This window comes from Macaca nemestrina, chromosome 2 (assembly GCF_043159975.1).
Source record: "Macaca nemestrina isolate mMacNem1 chromosome 2, mMacNem.hap1, whole genome shotgun sequence".
NCBI classification, from domain to species: Eukaryota; Metazoa; Chordata; class Mammalia; order Primates; family Cercopithecidae; genus Macaca; species Macaca nemestrina.
Window position 1 is genome coordinate 108,932,962 of NC_092126.1, and position 19,320 is coordinate 108,952,281.

Genomic DNA, 19,320 nt, shown 5'->3' on the forward strand with positions numbered 1-19,320 from the left:
GATTCTCATGGGCTTCCCTTCCTGCCGCTCTTCCTTTTCCTGTGGCCACTCAAGACTGCGGGTTCCAGCCTGGGCAACATAGTCAGACCCCATCTCTACAAAAATTTAAAAATTAGCCAGGTGTGGTGGTGCACACTCGTGTCCCCACATACTTGGGAAGCTGAGGTGAGAGGATCACTTGATCCCAGGATATGGAGGCTGCAGTGAGCTAAGATCCTGCCACTGCACTCCAGCCTGGGTGACAGAGCAAGACCCTATCTCAGTGAAAATTGTAAAGACTACTGGGTGACCACAGGTGGGGCGGGTGTTCCCTGGCTGCAGTGCAGATGAGGCCCAATCGAGGTCCATGCTGGGAGCTGCAAGAGGTAGTGACAAACAAGGGCCTCCCAGAGGGTAGTTGAGGCTCAAGACTGGCTTTGGGGGTCAGGAAGAGACAATGGTAGTGGGATGGAGGGGTCTTGCATCTCGTTTTTTTTCTAGGTGCCGATCTCTCTCTGAAACCCAAGGGTCAGTTCAAGAGACAGGAATTGTGACTGTCTGTTGCTCCCCCAGGGTGTGTGTGTGCCTGTGCCCACCCTCCCAGGCCTGAGCAGTGGCTCAAGGGCAGAGTCCAGGGGAGAACAAAGAACACCAGGTCACCTAGAGGGTTGTGCTCACCTGTACCTGCTGCCACAACCCCACAAGCTACCACAAGCCTCACTGCTCTGTGGTATGCTAAGCAAATTATATCTGGAGTTAAGTAAGACACAGTCCCCATGAGTTCTGTCCATTCCCCCACCTCCGTGGCCTCCTCACTGCTTCTTGGATAGGCAGGGCACACTCTTGCCTCAAGACCTCACACCTGCTGTCCCTCTACCCAGAGAGCTCCTCCCCACATGGCTCGCTCTCTCATCCTTCTGTTGTCTGCTTCCAGTGAGGTCTTCCCTGGCCATCCTACATAAAATACCACCCCACCCCAGCACTCCCTACCCCCTAGCAAATAACAGTATATTTTGCTTAATTTACTGTGTCTTGTTTTATCATTTGTCTTCCCTTCCAGAATATCAGCATCATGAGGGCGGGGACTTTTGCAGCTTTATTTACAGCAGTTTTATCATCTATTGTATCTCCAGACCTAGACTGCCATTCAGACACACCATAGGTGCTCAGTAAGTATTTGAATGAATGAATGAACCCCTGTGCACCTGGATAGTATATTATGGGAGTCAGACAACTCAGTGCAGCCCCTAGATACTCACAGTGGGATCCCAGGACCGGCACCATGGGCATCACCTTGGGTGCTTGTTAGAAATGCTTATTCTTAGACCCCACCCCAGACTTGTTGAATCAGAAGCTGCGCTTTACCAAGATCCTTGGATGATTCCCAAATGCACACTACAGTCTGAGAAGAGCTACACTCATGCTGGAAAGTGGTCCCTGTAGGGCCTTCCCTAGAATGCCCAGCTCCAGTACAGCTCACAAAACCCTCATGAACAATGTGGCCCCTGTCCATCTCATGAACCTGTTCTCCGGGTCCTGGACTACCATACATTCTCCACTCCAGACACAGGAGGCACAAGCAGGTGTCAGAAACTAGCGCTCCATCTCCCCTCTGGGCCTTCCCAGGGGTTGGTCTCTCCCAGAACACCCTTCCCCGCTCTCCCTGGCTAGCTCCTTGCGTGCCTTGAACAATCACTGAAAGGGTTTAGGTTACAGAGAGGCAAGGTCAGAACCTTTTAAAAAAAAAACAAAACAAAACAGAGTCTCGCTCTTCTCACCCAGGCTGGAGTGCAATGGCACGATCTCGGCTCATTGCAACCTCCTCCTCCCAGGTTCAAGCGATTCTCCTGCCTCAGCCTCCCAAGTAGCTGGGATTACAGGCGCCTGCCACCACCCCCGGCTAAGTTTTTGTATTTTCAGTAGAGACGGGGTTTCACCATGTTGGCCAGGCTCCAGGCTGGTTTCGAACTCCTGACCTCAGGTGGTCCACCCACCTCAGCCTTCCAAAATGTTGGGATTACAGGCGTGAGCCACTGCGCCCGGCCACTCAGAACCATTTTTAGAAAAAACTTTCTGGTTGTAGTGAACACAGTGAATCAGGGGCAAGAGACTGAACAGGAGGCTTCAGCCACTGCCCGGAGCAAGGTGGTGAGGAGCTCACTTGGGGCCAGCCCCCGAGCATACAGGGAATGTCTGGCGCTCTGGGTGAGGGCAGAGCTATGGAATAAGAGAGATGGGGTAGGTGGGGCAGTGTTGCCAGTGGACAGGCCCTGGAAGCATGCTGGAAAGGGAAAGACCAGGCCTGGAACATCAGCACATTACTAGGGTAGAGGGTGCTGCCTTGTGGGGAGAGCCAGGAGGGCAGGCTCATTTAGAGGTCCAGAGCCTACAGCTGAGGGGGCCTGGCTGTGAAGGGGTCACCCTGTGCCCTTGAGCCACCATACCTGAACCTGCTTTTATCCTCCGGAGGAAATTGAGTTAAACTCCTAAGATACTTAATACCTTGAGTTAATCTCCTAAGATAGGATATCAGGATAGGGTGAACTGAAAACATGTCCATTCCAAGGAGGCATGTCCCTGGGGCCAGCCTTTGGGGTCTGATGGCTGAAGTGAGTCAGCAGAGTATGTTTCACCCTGCGTGGCCCATGGAGAGGCCTCTGGGGGACAAGTGCCCATTTGCTTCCCTGATGGCTACCTCTCTGCCCATGTACAGAAGGTGGCAAGAAGGCAGGAGAAGAAAGGCCCCAGCTCTATATCTCTTTGTTGTAACCATCACAAGGACATGGGACTCAGGCTGCAGAGGCCTTCAGAGGTCTTCTAGCCCAGGGATGCTCAGCTGCCTCCCCAGTCCCTCCTTCAGGGAACCTGCTCACCTCATGAGAAACAAACCACCATTTTTGGAGGAGTTTGAATACAGTTTCTCAGCATCTTGTTGCAATCGCTATGCACAGGGAGGTTTAAGACTCTACAGCTGGCTTCTCAATTGTGGGGAGCATTTTGTCGCCATGGAGCCTGCAGAACCAACCTGCCCTCCCCACGGCTGGATGACCTGTCTCACCAGTGCACAGTTCTCCAGTTTGGCATCTCTGAAGTCAAGATGTGTTCTTTTTCTTTTTTTTTTTTTTTTTTTTTGAGACGGAGTCTCGCGTGTCGCCCGGGCTGGAGTGCAGTGGCCGGATCTCAGCTCACTGCAAGCTCCGCCTCCGGGGTTTACGCCATTCTCCTGCCTCATCCTCCCGAGTAGCTGGGACTACAGGCGCCCGCCATCTCGCCCGGCTAGTTTTTTGTATTTTTTAGTAGAGACGAGGTTTCACCGTGTTAGTCAGGATGGTCTCGATCTCCTGACCTCGTGATCCACCCGTCTCGGCCTCCCAAAGTGCTGGGATTACAGGCTTGAGCCACCGCGCCCGGCCAAGATGTGTTCTTAAAGGGAAAAATTGTGATGTCATTGCTGCAAATCCTGCACAATGGCCACTGGTAACTTGGAAGAAAATCCCAGAGACAAGAGTGGAGCAGCTTGTTAGGAAATGCCACATCCTCAGTGCTCGTGACGATGGGAAGGATCAGAGCATAGAAGACGTGGACGTCACAATTCTTGTACAACAGTGATTCAGAAGAGTTCTGAATGGGAACAAATTTCAGCCATGCCGTAACCAACTTATTTTACTTGTATTTTCCTTTTTTTATATGTATCATAGTGATATATGGTAAAATTTATCTAAATAATGGCCGGGCACAGTGGCCCATGCCTGTAATCCCAGCACTTTGGGAGGCAGAAATGGGCAAATCACTTGAGGTCAGGAGTTTGAGACCAGCCTGGCCAACATGGCGAAATCCCGTCTCTACTGAAAATACAAACATTAGCCGGGCATGGTGGTACATGCCTGTAATCCCAGCTACTTGGGAGGAGGCTGAAGCACGAGAATCGCTGGAACCTGGGAGGCAGAGGTTGCAGTGAGTGGAGATTGTGCCACTGCACTCCAGCCTGGGTGACAGGGTGACATTTTGTCTAAAAATAATAATAATCTAAATTAAAAAATAATAATCTAAATAAGTCTGAAAGATATAGTTCAATAAGTATAGAATTAAAAATCTAAGTAATAAGAGAACACTGTGCCATAGTTTAACGTCAGCATTTTTTGTTTGTGTGTGCATGTGTGTGTGGTGCATGCACATTAAAATCAATGAGATCTTTGATTTAATGAAATAGGGATAATTGTCCATTGAAGTAAACTTAATACCTTGAGTTGAACTCCTAAGATAGCATTGTACTGAAATCATCTTGGTGTCTGTTTTCCCTCCTAGGCTACTTCCTTGAGGGCTGAGCAGCACCTTGATGGTGGAGAGTCTCCCAAATCTAACACAATGTACAGTAAGTAGGTGAGCGTAGTAATGTGCTCTCTGTCACCTAGTGGGTTTGGGTAGTGGTGTGTTCCTATATACCAGCCATAAAGGTGCCTGCATTTTTTCTGGGAGGGTGGGCAGAGTTTAGAATCCCTAAACCACTTCATCAGCAAGGCCCCTGGTGTGGTTGTAGAGATTGTACACTGCACAAAGGCACCCAGACAAGGGGCCCAGTGGGGCTGAAATTGGTGCCCAAGCCACGTGCCCGTGGACTGCCCAGTACAGGCAGCTTTTCTCATTTTTACAAATATGCAATGGAGGTGATCAGTGGATTTGTTCCTCAGCCGCTAAGTGGAATTCTCCCTGCAGTGCCTCTGACCTTAGGAGTCCTAAGCAGCTGGTCAGGATGGGCTAAAAGTCTGACCTTCGGATTGGCCCAGATGAATGTTGTTGGGGCGGAGGAAGTGGTTACAGACTTTTGGGTGAAGCTGGCGGTGCAGGAAAAACTTTAATTCTGATGCTGACCTTACGCCGGCTCTGTGACCTCAAGTTACTGAAACACAAATGGGATTTTGATTTCTTTAATTCCAAAGTTGACTCGGGGGTGCCAGCTGGTGGGTAGAGTGGGAGTTCTGAGAGGAAACAGTGCTGAAAATAGTTTGGGGACATTCTGTAAGTTGAAAACTGCTGAGCAGCCCTAAATGATGCCTGGAGATTTCTCCTCATGGGGAACAAAAGGGTAACAATTGGAGGGTTTCCTGCTTGGCCCTTCAGTTAAGACTTTGGCTCTGGTCTCTCCGGCTGCCACAGAATCACTGATTGTTGAGGATCAGCCGTGGGGCATCGTCTGAACACAGTAGCCCATTGCAAATATAGTTCGCGTGTGTTTTCAAGTCTTGGTGGCCAAGAGCTGGGCTGACCCCAGGAGTGAAGAAGCTGGATGGGGAGGCAAAGACAGCTGCGAGGAGGGAGTGAGGGAGCTGCTGGAGGAAGCACTGTGGGTCTATTTTAAGACTGGAAAATTGGAAAGCTCAGGAAGTACAATGTGTTTCAGTAACGGGGCCCAGCAATCCCTGGCCTTCGCTGGGATATTTCCCCTGAGGTGAGAGTACAAAAGGACTGAACATTTCTATTTACCAAAATGCTGAGGCCAGAGCCCATGGGAGCCGGGAAGGGGAGAAGGGTGGGGAGGACAACCAAGTGTTTAAACCAGATAGAACCCACGGGTGTGTTGGTGGTTCTGGACCTTGGCTGTGGATCAGAATGGGCCTCTCTGGGCCAGAACTGAAAACCACTGGGCAGTGGAATAATGGAGAGATTGGCAGACGATGGCCTGTGGGCCAAAGCTGGCCTAGCATCTGTTTTTGTAAATGAAGTTGTATTGGAACACTGCCATGCTCAATTGTTTATATATCATCTGTGTCTGCTTTTGAACAGAGTTGAGTAGTTGCGACAGAGACTTTATGTCCTACAAAGTCTAAAATATTTATTATCTACCCCTGTACAGAGAAAATCTGTCAGTGACACAAGGGTCACTGGGCTTGGGGGTCTAAAAACTTGGGTTCAGTTCTAGTGTACCTATATCCCTATCTGGTGACCTAGGGCAAAGCTTTAGCTTCTCCAGTTTCTTTCTCTGTAAATCAAGTAGCAATGCCCATCTTACCGAGGTGTGAATATTGGATAGATAATATATTTATTGTACTCCTCTAAGGTATTTTTAGTTATTATTTTAGATATTACAACATACAACCTTATCATAATCTTCCTTGAGTTAATATTATACCACTTTACAAACAAGGTGAAAAATTGAACCATTCTTGCAACAGTTTCCCTTCCTTGTCCTTTGAGGTATGGTCATATACTTTTTCTACATATTTTATAAATCCCATATAAATGCATATTATTTTTGCTTCAGACAGTTAAGTCTTCAAAGAAATTTTTAAAAGAAAAAATACTTTTATATTTACCTCAATAGTTACCATTTCTGGAGTTTTTTCTCCTTCTTGTAGTTCTGGGCTTCAATCTGAGATAAATTCCCATTAGCTTAAAGCATTTTCTTTAGTGTTTCTTATAGTGGTTCTGCTGGCAGTAAGTTCTCATAGCTGTGGTTTGAGAAACCTTTCTTTCCCTATTCCATACTGGATATAGCCTTCTTGCATGGTACTTTTTTTTTTTTCCCAACATTTTAGATGTCATTCCATTGACTCCTGGATTTCATTGTTTCAGATAAAAATTAACCATCATTCTTTTTGTTGTTTGTATTAAAGATAATGTTTTCTTTCTTTTGGCTACTTAGAAGATTTTCTCTTTTAACTCTAAAGATTTTATCTATAGTTTGACTAGGATATGCCTAGTTGTAGTTTTTTTCTTTGTATTTATCCTGCTTGGGGTTTTTAAGATTTAGGAATTTGTGGGTTGGTATCTTTCATCAGTTTTGGAAAATTGTCAGCCATTAAATCTTCAATTATTTCTCCCCCAATTTCACCTCTCTTCTCTTTCTGGTATATCACTTAAATTTACATTTGATCATTTGATATTGTCTCACAGTCCTCTGACAGTCTACTCTGTAGTTTTTTTTAATTTTAAAAAGAAATACAGTTGTGAGAAATTATTAATAGAGATCCTTTGAACCCTTTACCTAGTTTCCCCCAGTGATAACATCTTGCAGAACTACACTATATCACAACCAGGATACTGTCTTTGATAAAATCCATCAATCTTATTCAGATGTTCTTAGTTCTACTTGTATTGATTGTGTGTGTGTGTGCACGTGCACACATGCATTTAGTCTTTGCAATTCAATCACAGATGTATGTTCATGTATGCACCATCACAGTCCAGATTCAGAACAATTTCATCGCTACAACGTTTCCTCAAGTTACCTTTTTATAGCCACCCCCATCTTCCTACTACACCCCTACTTAATCACTAACGTCTCTGGCAACCACTAATCTGTTCTTCATCTCTATAATTTGGATATTCAAGGATGTTACATAATTGGTATTATATAGTATGTGGCCTTTTAGATTGCCTTTTTATACTCAGCAGAATTCCCTTGAGAGTCATCCAAGTTGTTGCATTATTAATAGTTCTTTTTTTATCATTGAGTTGAATTCTATGGTATGAATATATCATTGGTTTTTTTTTTTTTTTTTTTTTTTTTTTTTTTTTTTTTTTTGAGACGGAGTCTCGCTCTGTCACCCAGGCTGGAGTACAGTGGCCGGATCTCAGCTCACTGCAAGCTCTGTCTCCCAGGTTTATGCCATTCTCCTGCCTCAGCCTCCCGAGTAGCTGGGACTACAGGCGCCCGCCACCTCGCCCGGCTAGTTTTTTTGTATTTTTAGTAGAGACGGGGTTTCACCATGTTAGCCAGGATGGTCTCGATCTCCTGACCTCGTGATCCGCCCGTCTCGGCCTCCCAAAGTGCTGGGATTACAGGCTTGAGCCACCGCGCCCGGCCTGAATATATCATTGTTTAACCATTCACCTATCAAAGGACATCTTGGTTATTTCCAGTTTTGGCTATTGTCTGTAAAGCTGCTATGAACATTCACGTACAGGTGTTTGTGTAAATATAACTTCTCATTTCTCTGGGTAAATGTCTGCTGTGGTTTGAATATCTCTTCTAAAACTCTTACTGAAAATTAATCCCCAATGGCAGTATTGAGAAGTGGAACCTTTAAGAGGTGATTGGCAGGCCGGGCGCGGGGGCTCACACCTGTAATCCCAGCACTTTGGGAGGCCGAGGCTGGTGGATCACCTGAAGTCAGGAATTCAAGACCAGCCTGGCCAAAATGGCGAAACCCCATCTCTACTAAAAATACAAAAATACAAAAATTAGCCGGGCATGTTGACACATGCCTGTAATCTCAGCTACTCAGGAGGCTGAGGCAGGAGAATTGCATGAACCCAGGAAGCAGAAGTTGCAGTGAGCTTAGATCGCACCACTGCACTCAAGCCTGGGCGACAGGCTTTTTTTGGAGACTCCATCTCAAAAAAAAAAAAAAAAAAAAAAAGGTGATTGAATTACACTATTAATTGATTAGTGGATTGATGAGTTATCATGGGAAGGGAATTGGTGACCTTATAAAAAGAAGAAAAGAGACAAGATGGCAAGTTAGCCATGCTAAGCCCCTCACCACGTGATGCCCTGCGCCCCCCTCAGGACACCAGAGTTCCCACCAGCAAGAAGGCTCTCACCAGATGCAGCCTCTTGACCTTGGACTTCTCAGGCTACATAACTGTAAAAAATAAATTCCCTTTCCTAATACATTACCCAGTGTCAAGTGTTCTGTTACAAGCAATAGAAAATGGATTAAAACACTGCCCAAGAATGCAATTCCTAGATCACAGGATAATTGTATATTTACTGGCATGTGTTTTGGGTTCTCTAATTCTTTCTTCTTCTGTGTGGACTCTATCATTAAATTAAGGTTTTATTTCTCTGTCAAATACTTCATATTTTCCTATATTTGCCTATCTTTTTACATAAATTCTTTAACATATTTAAATAGTTATCTTAAACGTTTGTTTGCTAATCCTAGCATCTGGGTTATCTGTGGGTCTGCTTCTGTTGATCATTTCTTTTTGTCTGATGAAAGATCACATTGTCTTTCACATGTCTTATCATTTTTTCAGTGTATGCCAGAGATAGATATAAAAGCACAGGAGAGAGTGAGGTGTATAATATTCCCACCGGAAAGAACTATTATCTTTCAGGAAGCTAGAGAGAGGGGCCCACCTGCTCAAGAGCTGCATTTTGTGAACACTGAGATGCAGCCTTGGTAATTTCGGTTCACTTAGTTTCAACTCTTGAGTGTGGTATCAGGCCGCCCCCTCCAGCAGAGGTGGTCTCTAAACAGGTGCTAAGCAGATTTGGCAACACTGAATGGCATCCCCAAGAAGTCTGCTGGGTTTCTGCAGGACACTCTTCTTTACCAAGCCAACCACCATTATCTTACGAGGCTTCCTGGAGGGAACCTCCAGATTATGTGAGGGGTCTCCTTCTTCATGCTTTTGCCACATTGCTTTGGGATGGTTTGGATTATCTCCTGCTCCCTCCATCCCCCCACACCATGTATGCTTCTTGATAACAGGGACTGTGCCTCATCCATCTATGTTTCCCATTGATGCATAGTGGTTATGAGTTGGGTCAAAAGAGAACACAATAAATGTTTGTTGAATGAACAAATCTCTGGAGGAAGAATATGTTAACAGAGTGGTGGCGGGTCACCATAGCACTTAGAACAGGGTTTTGCACTGGGCCTGTAGTTGATCCCAGAGTAGAGAAGGCCCTACTAGTATGTCCAGCCCATCTGATGGTTGTGGCTTTTTCATAAGCAGTTATGAAAAGGAGACAGCAAAGTGATTGAAGGCATGGGAACCAACATTAACCTTTCTCTTCAAGTTTTGAGGATGGTTGTTATGGGGGGAGAAGCATATTTGGAGCAATTTATGCATATCTGGATGGAACTATGGAGCTCCCTTGAGGATGAAAAGAAGCTGTAGACATTGGCTTCCCATCATAGAGGCCTGGATAAAGGTGGAGGTGACCCAGAGACAGCCTTCCTCACTGGCCAGTGGCACACTGACACCTACCCAGTGTCACTTTGTAAATTTGTTTCCAACATAAAATCTGTATGCATGCCAGAGTCATCAGCTATATGAAATGATGAAAATGAGGGTGGATGGGCAACCCATTCTGCAGGAAAAAAAGATAGTCCTCATGTCTGAATAATGGATCCTGGGAAGTGGTTTTGACTTCTCCTGGCATGGGAGACAGAAGCAGACACAGCAAGATGATGCCCATGTGAAATGGTGAGATATTGGCTTCTATGTGGGGGCAAATGATGAGGACTAAGGGGACAGATGGAAATCTCTGGCTTCAGAGGATGATGAGAGTCATTCAACTGAAAATTAGGAGGTAGGGCGGTCCCAGCAGAGGGGGTGGCATATATGCAAATGCTAAGTGGCAGGAAAGTTCTAAGTGTCTTTGAGGAAGTGAAAGGCAAATGTGACCTGGGCACAGCAAATGAAGGCAGGGGACCATGAAGAGAAGGACTGGAGCCAGCTTCGCCACATTAAGGATTCTGGATTTATTCAAAGGTGATGCTCCATTTGCAGGTTCAAAATACTGACTGCAGTGAACATGGGTTGAATAAACAATGAGAGAGTGAATGAATGACTATTATCAAGTAAAGAGATGAGAGGCACACAAGCATAAAAATGGAGACCCAAGTAATTCCATTTACTGAAGAAGGAACAGTGAGGCATTATTCAAGGGCAGAGGTGCTGAGAATTTCTCTCCTGGACTGCACCATGGAAATTCAGATGTTTCTAGCTGTAGGGGAAGCCTTCACTTTCCCAGGTGTGGGTCTGTTCCTTAATATAGTGTAAAGGTAGAGGAAAAACTTCCTCTCCTCACCGAACTGACAAAAGGCAGATTAACAGCAGAGAAGGGTGTGCAAAATCTGTTAACGCTTGTTAACGAACATGGGAGCTGTGCACAAAGTATAAGACTTGAAGAGAGGCCAGGTGGTTGAGGGTTTAATACTCTCTTCATAGGGAGAGACGTATGGACACAGGAGGCAGACATTATTTTGTAAATGATTGTTTAGATGACCATTACACCACCTTCTTGTGCTCCACACCCCTCCTTCCTCTCTCCTTCTCTATTCAAAACACCCAGAATCCCTGGTGAGGACCAACAAGTGTCACATCCCCTGACAAACAGGAGGAGGAACTGTTGACCACACCCCAGTGCCCTTTACTTTTTCAGTGTGAAGTCACATGTAGTCTGCACTTGACCGTGGGAATCATTGGCTCATGGAGACACCAGTAATGGGGACACTCAGTTACTTGAGTGGACATGGATTAAGTAAGACAGCCCCAAACATAAGCTGGGCCTCTGTGTCAGTATCCTCCAGCAGGCCACACAAAGGTATGGGGCACAATGCACACTTCTCAGGAGAGGACAAGGTGTCCCAAATCATGGACAACCATCGGGATGAAACTATGCATAACGCCGCCCTTGCCCTCCAGGCAGCAGACACGGGGGCTTTTTGCTGCTGTCTCCCATAAATTACTGGAAGCTTCAGGTATGTTCGTTCAAGTTCTCTGAGAAGTAGATACCAAGATGGGATAAGACATGCAAGAGATGTATTGGAGAAAATGCCTGTGCAGGAGAACAGAGAGCAAGATGGGGGCATTGGGAGAACCATCAGATTTTGATGCAGTCTGACCCCTGTGAAGGAGAGAAGTAAAGGAGGTCTTAGACAGCTGTTTAGGGGAATCCCTGGGTCAGAGTCACCTGTCAGTGGAGCCCCACATCTCTCAGGAATAGGCCTGCCCGAGTATCCCTGCCTTGCTCAGCCATAGGCTGGTAGCAGCCTGTGGGAGGCATGGCCTTGGCACAGATGGGGTGGCAGGTCCTAAGCACAGTGTCTGGGGTCTCTGGCAATCACACTCCCACAGTGGAAGGTTGGAGGGCCTGCCAGTCCTCTCCACAGCCTGCCACCAGCTCAGCCCCTAGCCAGTCCCAGCAAAGTCAGTTCCAAAGGCGGTGGGACTGTGGGAGGGAAACAGCCATCCCCACACAAGCCTCCCTGCACACCTCGAGGGAAGGTCACCCAGGACAGCCAGTCCACAGCAGAGGGAGCATCCGTGAGGCACTTTCACGTCAATAGAGGAAATCAAACCATGAAATCATTTCCAACACAAAAGCCCATTTATTTTAACAAGAGAAAATATTAGTGGCTCCAAACAGCCCTCAGACATGATGGGTGCCCTGTGGACGTCTGTGATGCCGTGTGGTCCGTTCACAGTTCCTGGAAGGCACAGAGCGTATCTTTTCCATGTTTTGGGTTTTGTTTTTTTTTTTAACGGACTTAGAGGGTTGTGAGCATTTTGCAAAAGAATCAAACACCATGCCAGTTGCCAGTCTGTGCCAGCACCTTTGACTCCCAGTCTGGCCCTGCTCCGTGGCAGGATTTAGATTTAAAATCCATTTTTCTAAGAAGACAGGATGGTGAACATGTAAGTCTGATATTCAGTCTCCAGGCCTGGTGACTTGCTCTTCTGAGACCCCAAAGCCCAGGAGAGACGCTGCACTCGGTTCTCTCCATGTTCCGTCTGAACATCACCTGCTTCAGTTCCCCAGTAGACTGGTTGTGCCGATTGACCTGCTATATCACACAGCTGTGGCCTCGGGGCTATGTTTTTATCTCCTAAGTGGTTAAGGTTTAAAGATGGGGAGCAGAGTGGGCGGGAAAGGGCGGGAGGACGTCAGCAGATGTGAAATCAGGCAGACAAAAATAAACAGGGTACTCTTCCTTCCTGTCTGTAGGGCTCACCATCTCTGAGAGGTGGGTCACTTCTCCTCCCCGGGAGCAGCTGGGGAACTGCTTCACAGCCACATCCTCAGTTCACAGTTTCTCTAGCAGCTTCTAGGGTTTTCCCGAGCCTGCCCTCAAGCTGCGACCATGTGGATTAATGAAAATGTCACAGGGGCTTTTTCTTTTTGAGGCTGCCTTATACATGTAGCTCAAATGTTCCCAAGTCCTCTGGCCTTCTGGAGTCACCCATTTTTTTTAACTTTTATTTTAGATTTAGGGGTACATGTGAAGGTTTGTTACATAGGTAAACATGTGTCACAAGGGTCTGTTGTACAGATTGTTTCATCATCCAGCTATTAAGCCCAGTACCCAATATTTTTTCTGCTCCTCTCCCTCCTTTCACCCTCCACCCTCAAGTAGGCCCCAGTGTCTGTTGTTCTCCTCTTTGTGTCCGTAAGTTCTTTTTTTTTTTTTTTTTCTTTTTTGAGACAGAGTCTTGCTCTGTCACCCAGGCTGGAGTACAGTGGTGAGATCTCGGCTCACTGCAAGCTCCACCTCCCGGATTCACGCCATTCTCCTGCCTCAGCCTCCCGAGTAGCTGGGACTACAGGCGCGTGCCATATACCTGGCTAATTTTTTTGTATTTTTAGTAGAGACGGGGTTTCACCATGTTAGCCAGGATGGTCTCGATCTCCTGATCTCGTGATCTGCCCGCCTCGGCCTCCCAAAGTGCTGGGATTACAGGCGTGAGCCACTGCGCCCGGCCTTCATCACCCAGCTATTAAGCCCAATACCCAATAGTTAATTTTGCTGCTCCTCTCCCTCCTCCCACCCTTCATCCTCAAGTAGACCCAGTGTCTGTCATTCCTTTATTTGCGTCCATAAGAGCTTATCATTTAGCTCCCATGTATAAGTGAGAACATGCAGTATTTGGTTTTGTGTTCCTACATTAGTTTGCTGAGGATAATAGCCGCCGGCTCTAATCTACTTATTTTATTACTCAAATAAAATAGATCCAACCACTAATCTCATGAAACTAGGAGAAGTTGTGCCCTCTCACCACTGAAACTAGCCCATTCAAGGTCACCAATGACCTTCATGTTGCAAAGCCAATGATACTTTCAACCCTCATCTTAATTCTACAGACACATTCTTCTTTCTCTTCTCCTGCCTCCTGGCCGTGCTGTCTCAGCCTCATTTTCTGGCTCTTTCCTCTCTTTGAACTCCTGGGGGCTTGGTCCTGGACCCTCTATTCTTCTCATTCTTCTCTATACCCTCTGCCCAGATGAGCTTACTCAGGCCCACGGCATCAAACACCAATGGCACCAAATTTCACATCCACTGATGAAAATGCCTTTGTAAAAATGACATTGAGAAAAATCTGGCATAGGAAAATTATGAAAGTGAAAGAAATCTGACCTGACTCTATCTTGCTTCAAACCTTCACACTACCCTTGTTCATGCCTGGGCATAGGCCAAACTAACTTTGGGAGGAATTTAGTTTATAGTTTAACTCTGTTATTATTTTTTAGAGAAAAGGTCTTGCTCTGTTATCCAGGCTGGGGTGCAGTGGCACAATCATATAGTTCACTGCAGCCCTGAACTCCAGGGCTCAAGTGATCCTCCCACCTCAGCCTGCCAAGTAGCTGGAACTACAGGCATACACCACCACTTCTGGCTAATTTTTTCTTTCTTTCTTTCTTTTGAGACAGAGTCTCACTCTGTCTCCCAGGCTGGAGTATAGTGGTGTAATCTTGCCTCATTGCAACCTCCGCCTCCTGGGTTCAAGCAATTCTCCTGCCTTAGCCTCCCAAGTAGCTGGGATTACAGGCATGCACAACCACGCCTGGCTAATTTTTGTATTTTTAGTAGAGATGGGGTTTTGCCATGTTGGCCAGGCTGATCTCAAACTCCTGACCTCAGGTAATCCACTCGCCTTGGCCTCCCAAAGTCCTGGGGTTATAGGTGTGAGCCACTGTGCCCGGCCTTTTTTTTTTTTTTTTTTGAGACAGAGTCTCGCTCTGCCACCCAGGCTGGAGTGCAGTGGTGCAATCTCAGCTCACTGCAACCTCTGTGTCCCGGGTTCAAGCGATTCTCATGCCTCAGCCTCCCAAGTAGCTAGGATTAGAGGTGCATGCCACCACGCCTGGCTAATTTTGTATTTTTAGTAGAGACGGGGTTTCACCATGTTGGCTAGAGTAGTCTTGAACTCCTGACCTCAAGTGATCCACCCACCTCAGCCTGCCAAAGTGCTGGGATTACAGGTGTGAGCCACCATGCCTGGCTCACTCCTGGGTAATTTTTTTTTTTTTTTTAATTTTGTAGAGACAAGATCTCATTATGCTGCTCAGGCTGGTCTCAAACCCCTGGCTTCAAGTGATCCTTCTGCCTCAACCTCCCAAAGTGTCAATATATACAGGTGTGAGCCACCGTAGCCGGTGTATAGTTTAACTTTGAAACAAAAATGTTAACAGCCCTCCCCGAAGCAAACTCCCTCCTTGCTTGGGGACCAGACTACCTTTGTAAAAGTAACAAATTGGAGGCCAGGTGAGGTGGCTCACGCCTCTAATCCCAGCACTTTGGGAGGCCGAGGTGGGTGGATCACGAGGTCAGGAGATCAAGACCATCCTGGCTGACACAGTGAAACCCAGTCTCTACTAAAAATACAAAAAATTAGCTGGGCGTGGTGGCAGGTGCCTGTAATCCCGCTACTCAGGAGGCTGAGGCAGGAGAATTGCTTGAACCCAGAGGCAGAGGTTGCAGTGAGCTGAGATCATGCCATTGCACTCCAGCCTGGGTGATAGAGCGAGACTCCATCTCAAAAACAAACAAACAAACAAACAAACAAAACAAATTGGCCACATTAAGGGAGGAGACCACCCCTCATATTGTCTTATGCCCAATTTCTGCCTCCAAAGAAAGAAGTAAAAACTAAAAGGCAGAAATGAAATCCACAAGCAGACAGCCCGGCACCACATCTTAGGCCTGGTAGTTAAAGATTGACCCCTGACCTAATCGGTTATGTTATCTACAGATTACAGACATTGTATGGAAAAGCACTGTGAAAATCCCTGTCCTGTTCTGTTCCATCCTAATTACTGGTTTATGCAGCCCCCAGTCATGTACCCCCTGCCTGCTCAATCAATCACAACCCTCTCACACAGACCCCCTTAGAGTTGTAAGCCCTTAAGAGAGACAGGAATTGCTCATTCGGGGAGCTCGTTTGTTGTAGACGTGAGTCTTGCCAAAGCTCCCGGCCGATTAAAGCCCTTCCTTCTTTAACTCCGTGTCTGAGGGGTTTTGTCTGTGGCTGGTCTTGCTACAACATGATTAGAAAGTATGGCCCAGGAGTCACGCAGCCAGAGGCCACAAGATCACTAACCTCCCCAATTGCTCCTGTAGATAATATTACTCTTATAAAACCTAAGATTGATATTTGAGGTATTTTTCAGATCCCATGTTCTGATGGACCAGCTGACACCACCCAGACAGGTAATCTGGCTCAACTAGTTCTGCAATCCCACTCAGGAATAGAAGACAGCAAGAAGAGCCCATTTCAACCCACTATGATTTCATCCTGACCCAACCAATCAGCATTTCTCATTCCACAGCCCCCTGCCCACCAAACTATCTTTAAAAAGCCCTAGCCTCTGAATTTTCAGGGAGGCTGATTTGAGTAATAATACAACTCTGGCTTCCCATTTAGCCAGCTCTATGTGTATTAAACTCTTTATCTATTGCAATCTCTGTCTTGATTAATCAGTCCTACCTGGGCAGCAGGCAAGAAGAACATTTGGGGAGGTTACACTGACTTTCAGACCACTCAGTGGGCTTCTTCACTTCTCCACTTTTTATTTTCTCTCCAACATGTTTCTCCCCAAATCTGTCCCATTTCAGTAAATGGCCATCTCTCACTCAACTCTCCCAGATGCTCAAACCAGAAATTTAGGAATTCTCTCCTTTTCTATATCATTTCCTGTATCTCTACCCACAATCTTAGTCTGCTCCACCACCCAGAGCTCTCTTGAGTTCGTGAGTCCCTCCACGGCTTTCTGGTTCCAGTGTCACCTCCCTGACATCAGCCCCTATCACCTCACCTGTGCTACAGCTGCCTTTCTGAACACCTCGGGTGTGGTATAATAGCAAATATGTATTTCACCTTTGCCCCAGATTTCTGGCACACAGCTCCCAGAGCTCCAAAACCCTCTGGAATTTCCTGTGATCGTGTTAGAGTAGATAGTTAGCCAGATATGAGCAGGACAGGAGAGGGCTCCCTGGCAACAGGAATGTCAGGCAATCATCGGGTGATGGTCAGGACGTCGTTAAACTCTCTCTCTGAAATAATAATTGGTCACAGCTGGCACCAGGGAAAGGCTGGCTCCCGGTAGATAGAAAACATCTGCAGCTGGTGATCAGCCGCTTCCCAATAAGATCTCAGGAATTGGGCAAGGAGGCTCAAGCATGTGCACTAAGAGGCAAAATGGCAGAGTTTAACTGGTATATGACCTTCCTCTATGCACACTCGACTGGTAAGGGAAAAATGAGCATGTACACAACTTCAGTAAACACATTGCGCATGTGGCCCCTCCCAAGTGCCGGCAGGCCGCTGCACATTGGGGTAGCCCACCCCAAGGGAAGAGTTGGGGGAGAACCCTGGAAGCACGCCAACCTATAAGACCCCAAGTCAAAGGTCAAACCACATATTTGACTCTCTCAAGTTGCCTGCTTGGCCCTCTTCCAAGTGTACTGTACTTCCTTTCGCTCCTACTCTAAAACTTTTTAATAAACTTTCACTCTTACTCTAAAACTTGCCTCAGTCTCTCACTCTGCCTTATGCCCCTCCATCAAATTCTTTCTTCTGAGGAGGCAAGAATTGAGGTTGCTGCTGATCTCTATGGATTCCCAGCTGCTAATAATAGGACTGTGTTTTGTTATTTATAACAAGCCCCTTTTAACCATACTTGAGTTTATGCTAATGAGATGACTCCTGCAAGGAAGCGGGTGCCTAGATAGCTTCAGATTGGGGGCTGGTGCCAGAAAGACAGGAGTGATTAAAGCGTTGGAACTGTCACCCCAGCCCCTGACCTTCATGGAAGAGGTTCTGAATATTGAGTTCAATGACCAATGGTCAAGAATTTGATCAATCATGCCTGCAATAATGAAACCTCCATAAAAAGCCCTAAAGATTGGGATTCACAGAGCTTCTAGGTTGGTGACCATGTCCATATGCTGGAAGGGCAGTGCGCCTGGAGAGGGCATGGAAGCTCTGTGCTGCCCACCCCCACACCTTGTGATATGGTTTGGCTGTGTCCCCACCCAAATCTCATCTTGAATTGTAGTTCCTGTAATTCCCACATGTTGTGGGAGGGACCTGGTGGGAGATAAGGGGCAGCTTCCCCCATACTGTTCTCATGGTAGTGAATAAGTCTCAGAAGATCTGATGGTTTTATAAAGGGAAACCCCTTTTGCTTGGCTCTCATTCTGTCTTGTCTGCCACCATGTAAGACGTGCCTTTCACTTTCACGCGTGATTGTGAGGCCTCCACAGCCATGTGGAACTGTGAATTCATTAAATCTCTTCTTCTTTATAAATTACCCAGTCTTGGGTATGTCTTTATCAGCAGCATGAAAACAGACTAATGCACCTTGCCCTGTGCATTTCTTCCATCTGGCTATTCCTGGTTGGATCCTTTATAATAAACTGGTCAATGCAAGTAAAGTGTTTGCCTCCATTCTGTGAGTCATTCTAGCCAAGTATTGAACCTGAGGAGGGGGTCATGGGAACGCTCAAATTGGTAGCCAAGTTGGACAGAGGTACAGGTAGACCGGGACCTGGGACTTTTTGGCTGAGTCGGAAGTGGGGCAATCTTGTGGGACTGAGCCCTTAGCCCGGCATCTGTGCTAACTCCAGATAGTGTCAGAAGTGAATTGAATTGTTTGGAGAGTGAGAACTAAAAAGAAAACCCTAAACCACCCCACCTAACTGAATGGACCTTCTCTTGGCCAAGGGGACTCCAGGGAAACCTTAAAAACTGAGTTCTCAGCCACGACAGGACAGGAGGTCAAACTCACCTCAGTATACTCCCTCCCTTTCACACTTTAGACACAACTGACCAGCATTAATGTGAAAACAGAGGTCCTAAGACTAACAGAACAGACTCTTTGTGGCAATAAGATACCAAATTACAAACAAGACCTAAGGGTGCTCCAGGCAAGGGTGAGATCACACACCCTACACTTAAAGAATAAACTATGTTCCAACTGCCACAAAGTTTTCCTTTTTTTCTAGCCCTTAAACAAGCACTGGCCTTGAGATAAGCAATACTGAAACAATTGCAGTTCATCCCACAGACTCTGGCTGGCTGATTCCCCATTCTACAAGCCATACTACAGCCTTGATAGGACAGGAGACTGATTTCTATACATTTTTCCTGATAAGAGACCACTGACCATGGACTAGTTCTGACCGGGTTTGACAGAGGCTGCACGCTGTGGTGACTTCATGTCTCTTCCTCACCTTCTGACATACAGGGCTTAATTGTAATGCATTTAAATGTGAAGTCTCCACCCCAAAGTGAACCTAGGTTATATGTTACAGGCATGTTTGTTCAACACGCATGCATCAGAACCCCCTGCGTGCATATTCATAGCCCCTCCTATAACCT

At 46.5% G+C, this 19,320-nt stretch overlaps 1 protein-coding gene across 1 annotated transcript in view; it reads left to right on the forward strand.

Moving 5' to 3' along the window:
• The window catches only part of LOC105480335 (LIM domain containing 1), a 128,927-nt gene continuing 109,607 nt past the window's right edge, over positions 1-19,320 (forward strand). Inside the window, exons 1-2 of the mRNA XM_011739008.3 lie at positions 1-1,148; positions 4,285-4,359. The gene's annotated coding sequence lies outside the window, so the exon portion shown is untranslated. The remainder of the gene's footprint in view (positions 1,149-4,284; positions 4,360-19,320) is intronic.